This window comes from Miscanthus floridulus, chromosome 3, assembly GCF_019320115.1.
Source record: "Miscanthus floridulus cultivar M001 chromosome 3, ASM1932011v1, whole genome shotgun sequence".
NCBI lineage: Eukaryota > Viridiplantae > Streptophyta > Magnoliopsida > Poales > Poaceae > Miscanthus > Miscanthus floridulus.
The window spans coordinates 79,299,305-79,309,223 of record NC_089582.1 but is presented as its reverse complement, the minus strand read 5'-3'; the positions used below and the strand labels follow the sequence as shown (position 1 = coordinate 79,309,223).

Genomic DNA, 9,919 nt, shown 5'->3' with positions numbered 1-9,919 from the left:
TGCAACATATGCAACACACTTTAGTGAAACATGGTTAGTAGTACTATGCAACACGATCATGAAACATGTGAAACATGACTATGAAATAAATGTAACATTTCATGTGTTTTTTCATTGTTTCAGTACATACAATGCTTGATTCTTGTGTGACCAATGTGTGGTATGGCTAGATATATTTTTAAACAACTTAGTTATACTTATAAGGTCAATAGGGATAATGTTCATGTTGATCATTTTGCCTAATTAAGTTTTCAAGTCATGGTTTGACTAGTGTTGACCTCTAGAGCTATTTGCACTACAAGAAACCTCTCAATCTATGACAGATTCTCGGTGACGGATTCAGAGAACATCACAGATAGGGCACATCTCTAAATATCCTGATCAAAGCCCAATACCCACTAACATACATAAAGGAGCTAACCCCTTGCGCCTGCTGCCTCCCTTCACCTCAACAGCCGCCGCTACTCACCCCAGACCCTCCCGACTGTCTCCTCTGCACTAGTCGTCGTCCTCACCCAGGCCGACGCGGATTTCGCGCTCGGCGTGGAGGAGGCGGAGGCCTGGGACGGCGCACAGAAGACCATGGATGCCACCGCACCCAGCCGCCGCCCCCACCCCAACCCTCGGCGGATCAGGTCCTCAACGCGGAGGATACTGAGGGCGGCGCCCCCACCTAGCAGCTCGATGCGGAGGAGCTCGATGCGGCCATCGAGCGCGTGGAGCAGTCCCACCCCCACGTCAAGGCCAGCAGCGAGTGGTTCCTCTACTGTATTGTCCATGGCGCTCCGGCCACTGGGTTGTCACTCCAGGTCGTGGTGCTCAGGTTATTCTTGTGTTGCCGCATCTGGTCCTATATCCACCTTTATTCTTTCTGACCAATTCGTCCACCAGAGATGGCGTTGATAGCACTAGCATGCCGGTGGTGGGGATCTGCGTGCTAGGGCCTCAGGGCCGAGGGAACCCGACTGAATCCAAGTGCCATGACGCTAATATCTGCAGGTTGTGCTCAACCAGAGCAATGGTCAGAGCTTGCAGACGGACTTCTAAAAATCTGGTGTTTCACATTCCAGGAAATGCTGAATTTTTACCTGCTTCGACCATGTCTACTTTCCAATCAGTTTGGATGTAGTTTCAGTTACCAGTTGTATTCCTAGCTTTTTACATGTTAGATGTGAAGCTGCATCATTCTTGGATAATATTATTGTGGCTTGGAACATTTGGTCTATAAGCTGACTGCCTTGTCTTGTTCAATTGTTACTCAATATAGATAGCCCATTGAAATTGTCCTACTCTGTTTAGTCATGATCCTGCTCTGTTAGAACACAGTCATTTCCTTAAGCAATGCACATGCTGCTACAGAATTCTAATTTTCCAGGGCAATGCACCTTATAGAACATGTGGCAGCTGTGCAGTAAGTGTTTTGTGCCTAGTGCCAATTGCTTGCAGAGAGGATGGAAAATGAGATTAAGATAAGAAATTCAGTGTATTTGCTCCATTTCCGGTGCTGAATTATTAGGGGTGAATTGTGTTAACTTATTTTGAACTGCTGAATTGTGTTAACTTAGGGACCAAACATTAGTGTTCAGTCTCTGTTGCGATTACTAGCTGTTCGGAGCAATGCAGACTTCTGTGTGTTTTCAGTTGCAGTAACTTATAATTCATGGTATACGTATCTGTACCAACTCCTAATTCTGTCACTGTTCCTTGATTTACTGCAGAGCGACTAGTTACATTCTGTTTAGTGGCTAATGCTATGGATGAACCAGATTAAAAAGTTCTGGTTCTTGTGCAAAACTTGGTGGACAGCAGCACAACAGCTTGGCTCTTATCTCAGGTGAGCAATGCCAATATCTTTTGTTGGGATTTTTAGCAAAGTTTTAAATCTCCGGCTATAGCTGCCGCTATAGCCGGAGATAGCTGCTACGGAAGGAAAAGGCTAGGAGAACCAAATTTTAGCGCTAAGCAATCCTAGACGCTAATAGCTGTGTTTATCCAGAGATATCCGCTAAATACAACTTCCTTTAGCGGCAGCAGCGGCTAAAACAATGATGGCCCAAAAAGACAGCAGGCCCAACGTGCCTCCACTTCGAGTCTCTGTTCCCACACAGAACAGACCGACGCGGCAGCAGAGACTTCTGGGTGCTGGTGGCCGAATGGATAAGATTGAGTTTAACTGGAGGGAATAAGGTATTGTTTATATATGCAAATAACAACAAAAATGGCAAAAAAGGTAAAACAGGGAAAGTGTCTTAGCGGCTATTGTAGCGGGCTATTAGCGGCTATAGCGGTTCAGCAACGGTGCAGCTAAACCCTTTAGCCGGAGATTTAAAACTTTGATTTTTAGTTAGTTCAAAAACAATACGCAAATTTTGTTCTACCTGAGCTTTCTCCATGGTTTATTCACAAAACATGGCAGCAATTTGCCACTACATGCATATTTTAAAAATGAACTGTTATTGTAAACGTTATCTTGATTTATTAGCTTTATGATATTTTTACCTGAGCTTTATGAACTGTTATTCTACCAGAGCTTTATGAAAATCTAATCAGCAGGGTGATGAACACAATCTAGTGTTTATATAGAATGGGGTGCACTGCTTATATATTGTTCTAATTTCTAGCTGGATATATTTGTATAACTTTTGTGTTCTTTTTTGGATTAAAAGATAAAAGAAACCTAGCTAATGAAATGAAACAGGGCTGCAAATATCAAACTTGATTTAGATATGCTCTAATGCTCAGTTTTCAGTACTTGCCTATAATCTGTCCATTGAAAGATTAAAGTAGCAATCAAGTTTTGCTGTAACCTTATGTCTCATTGTAGTGATTTCATATCATTCATTCTCTGTCCAGCTACTAATTCTTTTGTGTTTTGTTCATTTGCAGGTTGCAGCCTTGCTGACAGACTTTTTTGCGATGTGCAGTTCTGCTTTGTGTTGAAAATCAGCATGAGGCACGCAGCTAGAAGAGCTGGAGATTTTGATGCCATTGATGAGATGAACACCCTTGGTCCTTTGCTTTTTAATTAAGGAGAAGGTCATTCTTTAACTGTAGCTACCTTCGCAATGATTCAGACATGTATTTTGGCTTCAGACCATATGTTACTATGACCTGTGATTCTTATGTAATTGAAAATAAGCCGTTCATCTATATGGGCTGTATGTTTGTTGTATTTGCTATAATCATCCACTTCATCATCCTTGTCATTATCCATGTAAGAAGCCATGTAAGCATACATGATGATGTGGCAATTCATCCATGACGTTTATTTTTTGTCACAGAAAATGGGCTTGGGTTGGGCTAACTAGGCCTCGGGCTCTACCGTGACGGTCTAAGACCGTCATGGATTCTATTAATCTGCGATGGTTTTTGGAAAACCGTCACGGAGGTTAATCCATGACGCTCAATCCATGACGATATCTAAAACCATCACAGATGCTGCATTGTGACGTTTTTTTGTCGATCCATGACGGAAATTTTTCATCATGGATTAACAGAATTCTTGTAGTGTTGGTTTGATTGTTTAAAAAGTACAACTTAGAGTCTATGCATGCTTGAGCAACCTAAAGAAAAGTTGTAGCAAAGTTAATAAGGAACAAAAGTTATTTTATGACCATCTCATGAAAATGTGCAGAACATGCTAAAAAATGGCCCACAAGTCAGTTTTGAGGGCTATTTGGAAACTCAGAAAATTTCTAAGTCGAAAACCAGTTTTCAGTTTCATTGGCTCGACATTGGGGATGATTTTACTCATGATTCTTTGGGAATTAGGTCTTGGTCTTTTAATAGGAATTGTAGACTATATGTAGGGCTACAACTTTCATGTATATTGTTTTCACTGATTCTTCACGGTTTAGGATATCAAGCACTGTAAAGTGACGCTGTCAGGCTGATCGTTTTCACTGAAACGAAGCTACAGTGATCACCATTTCAGAAAACATCCAACGCGTGGGTGACACTCGTTGCCGGTCGCTTGACACGCAGGCCACGTGCCATGGCTGTCCTGGCATTGCTGGCCATGACGTGAACCCTCCCACGCGCCTGCCCGACCAGCTCGTCAGCCCATTTCTCATTTCTTCGCCTCCACCGCGCGCAGCAAGCGAGCTCAAGCCGCTCCGCCATTGCTGCTCCAACTGTGCCGTCGCAGAGCTTGCTCACCGCCGCAAAAACGTGCACTACACCTTCACCGTAGCTCCGCCGTGTTCACCTCTACGTCCTCCACCACTTAGCCGAGCCATTCGAGTTTAGGTAAAGTCGCTGTGACCATTCCAGCCACCGCCTGCCATGGTTGAGCTTCACCGGAGTTGGTGCTCACCGTGGCTGGCCCATCTTCGACCACCACGGGTCCTTCTAGAGGGTGCGTTAGAGTCACGTTGGGTTGGGGAAGCTCGGTGTAACCAGTAATTGCGCTATTTCGATCGCCGTCGACGCCTCGCTGTCGGGCCGAACCACCGCACCGCCATGGCCGCCGCCATCGTTTTGGTCGTCGGCAATAGGCCAAGCCAAGTAGGTCTATAGACTCGGGAGTTCAAGGTGAACGTGTTGGTACCACTACCGTCGCCGGAAGAGTCGCCGTCGGCGAGTTCCACCGCCGCCACGCCGTCGCATGCGCCTCCCCTGTTTTCGTCTCGCTGACGGGTGGGGTCGGCTGACACCCGGGTCCCACGCGTCAGTGGCTATTTATTCAATAGGATAGCTCATTTATGCAGATTTTGAATGCTGTTTGTGAATTTTGTAATTCCTAAAGTATAGATCCAAATGATATAATTCAAATTTTGTTGGACTCATAGTGAAGTCTAGTATTTAGTAAAAATATGACATGAACACTTGTAGTGGAAAATTTGGATGAATTAAATTGAAACTTGAAATGTGTTTGTGAATGCATGCAAACTTGTTTAAATCATATCTGGAGTTTCTGTGATCCAAAAATTATGAAATTTTGTGGGTAAGCTAGTCTTACTTAGTAGAAGCACTGGTTAAATTTCAGAGCTAGTGCATGTGTAGTTTTTGAGTTATAGAATTTCCTTTTATCATTGGATGATTCTTGGGTGAATTTTAGTAAATTAGTTATGAATCCATTAACCATGAAACTTGGTAGGTAGTATCCTAGTACCTTAAGGATGCTAGGAAAAATATGAAATCTGTTGCTTGACACTTTTCACTAAGGTTTCCTAATTATGCCAATTTAAGCCATTATGTCTTATCAATTTTGTGTAGGCTGTTATACTTACTCAAATGGTGTGAAATTTTTATGGTAGTCTACTTGGTGCATGTGGTATCTACTGTAATTTTTGTAGATTTAATGGTGTAGTTTTCATATATGTTTACCATTTCCTTTAATTAATTAAATAAATTAAGAAAGGTATTAAAAGAAATATTTTGGTGATGAACACCCTACTTTTTGGTATTCTTGTGATATGTGTGATGAGGTAGTAAAGTTGGTTTTGTCCATTTATGTGTTTGTAACATAAGTTAATAATTATTTGTTGGTATTATGTCCCTCTGGACAGATCTGGGGACTTTAGAAAGTTCCCCATGATATTTTGGTTTTCTGTGAATGTGATGAATACAAGAGTTGTAGATAATTTATGTATCTAGCTCCTGTCAAAATTTGAGGGCATTTGGCCAAGTAGTTTAGAAACTACAGCTGTTTAAAGTTAGGTTCCAGTTTTGCTTACTCTATGTCTTGTAGGACAGGGTTCTGTTGATTCAAGAAAATGACCTGGTAAAAGTTAGAATCATGCCTTGAGGTCTGAAAATGAATTGTAGACAAGTTTATAAGCTTTCCAAATTGTCTTGTTGCATGTCATTTGGATTTGTAAATGTCTAGTTATGGCTAGTTTACTGTACCGCTACATAGTCTTCATTTTGCTGATATACCAATGCTTGAGTGTATGCTTGATGCAATGTTTCCGTTGATTGTTAGGGGTTAGCCTAACTTGAGAATATGCTTAGGTGCAGGTGCTAGGTCATTAACTGAAGATGAGCAATTATACATTAGGTTGTATAAACTTGGTAAGTAAAGTGATTTGAATAGAGCTTAAGTTGGAATATGCGGACTACAGTGAGCATGTGCATTCCCCGAGCATCCCTACCTTCGTTCATGTGCATTCATGATATTTATCTTGCGCATTCATGCAATAGGTGTGCCGGAGGGAGTGACGCTGCTGGAGTTCGAGGGAGCCAACCAGGAGGAGGATCCCAAGGTGCAGGAAATCAAAGAAGCAGCCGCCGAGGAGGAGTTGCCCGAGTGCCCTGACCACCGTCCTTCCTCTTTCCTGAAAGGCAAGCCCGGAGCATTATAAGTCTCCCATGTCTTTACAAATATATTGAGTATCTTTTATTGTTGATGATGCATTAAGTATAGGAATTGGTTGGAACCAATTGCTGCATTATATATCTATCCTTGTCCAGATATCGCACTTGAATCCTACTTAAGTTCAAGAACGGGTTAAATGCTTAGCCATGCTTAGTGCGGTAGAAGTCGGGTGATTTCCTGTCACCTGCGAGATTTAGGATGAGGTGGATCACGATTGGCTATATTTGCTATCGTGGAAAAGAACCATGTTAATAATGAATCAAGACCGGGTAGAGTCTTGTGTAGGGTTGGACATAGTGACTCCGTCTGTGTCGTTTAAGGACCGATACACTGTACGTCCTCATGTCATGTTGAACGCAGCCTAACACTTAGCTGGCCGGATAAGTCAGTTCCGACCGCGAAGCCGAGTAGCTCAACTCAGGCCGGGAACGCGAATGGTGGCGGCATTCTAGAGGTAGTAAGGATGTGCGGAGAGCCATTGGCATAAGCCCAAGGCGGGTTAGAGTCCCGAACAACCTTGGCAGAGTAGGTTCTCTGAGGATGCCGATCTGTTCAGGCTCACGACTCCTGAATTGTGCCAAAGGTGACTTGTTTGCGACCCTGACGGGGGAAGCAGGGTTTGTGTTAGGAATACCCCTCTAGCTGGATAGGAATTGATTCGAATCGCCGTCTCTCCCGGATAGTGAGAACTTGACTTGAGCAGCGGCAACGTAGATTCACTTAATTTAACTGATATGGTTAAATTGATGATGATAATGTTGCCACGATTCATACCTGCTATGGTTATTAATGGTTGCATATTAACCAAGTGATTGCTTAGTACAGGTGCTAATCTAGATGATAGGTTAATGGCTTAAAGTCACTGCTAGCTCAGGTTAAAAGTTAATCATTATTACACATGCTTTTCCGCAAAAAGGAAGTGTCAGCCAGATCCACTAAATAAAGCTATGCATGATCCTTGGTGTCATTTATTTTGGTTTCCGACGGGTAAGTCTAGCTGAGTACCTTCTCGTACTCAGAGTTTATTCCCTCTTGTTGCAGATGGCCTTCTCTATTAGGGCTTCTGTAAGTATTGTCTCCACCCGGCGGGTGACGAAGACTAGATCATGGGCATGATCTCTTGTTATCTTATCTGAATGCTTTTGTTGGATGTGATCGGCAAGCTGGTACTTGTATTTGAACTCATGTGTGTGAGTTAAACTATTTGCTTCCGCTACTTTACAAGACTTGGTTTGTAATAACAATGACTCTGATGTGTTGTAATCTATCTGCAAACCGTTTATGAACTATTGTAACGTATGAGATGTTATGTTGAATTACTGTGATCTTGATTGTATGCAAGTTGGTTTGAAATCCGTCGTGATTTCAGTTGACTACCGGGTTTATATGGGCTCAAGTTCGAGAATTTGATCAGTTTCGGTGATTGTTTTTGTACTTGTGCTCTTATAAATTGATCGGTTCTGTGACAATATGCATACACTAAATATCACATCCAGCCTTAATGCGGTCACATAGAGTAGGCTTCCAATCATAGACCGATACATCTTTTGATCTACCATGTTGCCACTAGCATCACTATCCAAGCTTCCACTTGTCCCCATTGGTGTACTAATAGCTTTAGCATCATCCATTCCAAACTTCTTGAGCATGTCCTTGATGTACTTGCCTTGACTCACAAATGTGCCATTCTTCATTTGCTTGATTTGAAGACCAAGGAAGTAGCTAAGCTCTCCAATCATGGACATCTCAAACTCACTAGCCATCATTTTGCCAAACTCCTCGCAAAATTCTTAATTTGTTGATCCAAAGATAATGTCATCAACATATATTTGCATCACAAACAAGTCATTTTCAAGCTTCTTGGTGAAGAGAGTGGTGTCAACCTTTCCCATCTTGAATCCCTTAGAGAGTAGGAAATCCCTCAATCTCTCATACCGTGCTCTAGGTGCTTGTTTCAATCCATACAAAGCCTTTCTCAACTTGTAAACATGGTTGGGTTTCTTTTCATCTTCAAAACCGGGAGGTTGCTCAACATACACAAGATCATTGATGTACCCATTGAGAAATGCACTCTTCACATCCATTTGGTACAACTTGATATTGTGGGCATAAGTATAGGCTAACAAGATCCTAATTGCTTCCAATCTTGCAACCGGGGCATATGTTTCTCCAAAGTCAAGACCTTCAACTTGAGTGTAACCTTGAGCCACTAATCTTGCTTTGTTTCTTATTACTATCCCATCTTGATCTTGCTTGTTCCGAAAGACCCACTTAGTTCCAATTACATTATGATCCTTAGGCCTCTCAACTAACTCTCATACTTGGATTTCTTGTGAAGTTGTTTAGCTCTTCATGCATAGCATTTGTGGCAGAACCTCCTAAGAAATTGGGCCCACGTGCACCCAATCGATGTCTCAACAGACCTCGGATAGCGTACACGAGTTCCCAATGACTTATCAGGTCCGCCGGGTGTCCTCGGGAAACCCGAATCATCCACGATTCCCTTTTCAAACAGGATCCCAATCACTAGTCATTATAGATTACAACAGTTTATTCAAATATATACCAGAGTAAAAGATAGCGGAAGTTTTAAGATAACATAATTACAAACCAGTTGTTTCCAAACTTACAATACCATAAGTGTCATACAACCATAGTAGCGGGATAATATTACATTAACTTTATTTATCATACAAACTAGTGCCTTGTCCAAAGGCCATTCATTACTCCTCATCGTCGTTGACTTCAAACACCGACATGCAGCAGGGACCAAAACAAGCCTGCGCATGCGACTCACCTGCAACAAGGGTTAACAAACCCTGAGTACAAAGGTACTCAACAAGACTAACCCAACGTAACTGGGGTGTAAGACTTTAGAGATGTAGGGGTTTGGGACAAGGTAAGGATGTAGCAAGATTCAAAAGTTCTTTGCCAAAAGCTTACTATTCTTCATTCTATTTTCAAGTTTTACCACTAAGTACTTTTTGTTCATTATATCAAACTAAATGTACATTTCTTGTATTCCATTCCTTCTCATTCCATTCTTTTCTCATATTTTAGTAATTCACCAGTCCTGCATTGCTTTTGTAATGAAATGAGTCTCCATATCCACGGAGCACCGGCAATTCAAATTGATTCAAGTCCCAGCTGGGGATTCCTTATCACACGACATATGTAGAACTTAATCTTGCATATATCAACCTCGCTACCGAATCCTCCCATACTAAGCCATTCCACGCCACCCGAGAGCACAGCACACCTCAAATCCGGCCACATTCAAGCCACGAGGGTACACGCTACTCCCGCCATCTCTCCTACTCCCAGTGCATGGGCATTCGTCTTAGTATCGGATTAGCCAAAGTAGGCTTACCGGAGTATGTGACCAGTACTACAAAGTGTCTCGTTCAGAAGATCCACAATGAGTGGCCTTTAAGCGACATAGCCGGCAACATTACCCCTCATTCAAGATAAGTCACCCAACTAGTCTCTAGTTCATTCAACCTTCTTTCTTTCTTTGGCCAGTATGCCATCTTTGATTGTATCAAAACTTTTACTTTGAAAGCCTACTATAAAGCATACTAAGCATTCTACACCTTTGTA

The 9,919-nt window shown here is 42.3% G+C and overlaps 1 long non-coding RNA gene across 4 annotated transcripts; it reads left to right on the top strand.

Moving 5' to 3' along the window:
• The first annotated feature begins 369 nt into the window (after positions 1-369).
• Positions 370-3,150, top strand: LOC136545982 (uncharacterized). 4 transcript variants are annotated; one of them, XR_010781199.1, is made up of 4 exons: positions 370-823; positions 892-1,834; positions 1,997-2,187; positions 2,887-3,150. It is a non-coding gene; the product is annotated as an uncharacterized lncRNA (long non-coding RNA). The 4 variants fall into 4 exon arrangements; XR_010781198.1 differs by having other exon boundaries at positions 371-809; XR_010781200.1 differs by having other exon boundaries at positions 376-1,021; positions 1,719-1,834.
• The last annotated feature ends 6,769 nt before the right edge of the window (positions 3,151-9,919 follow it).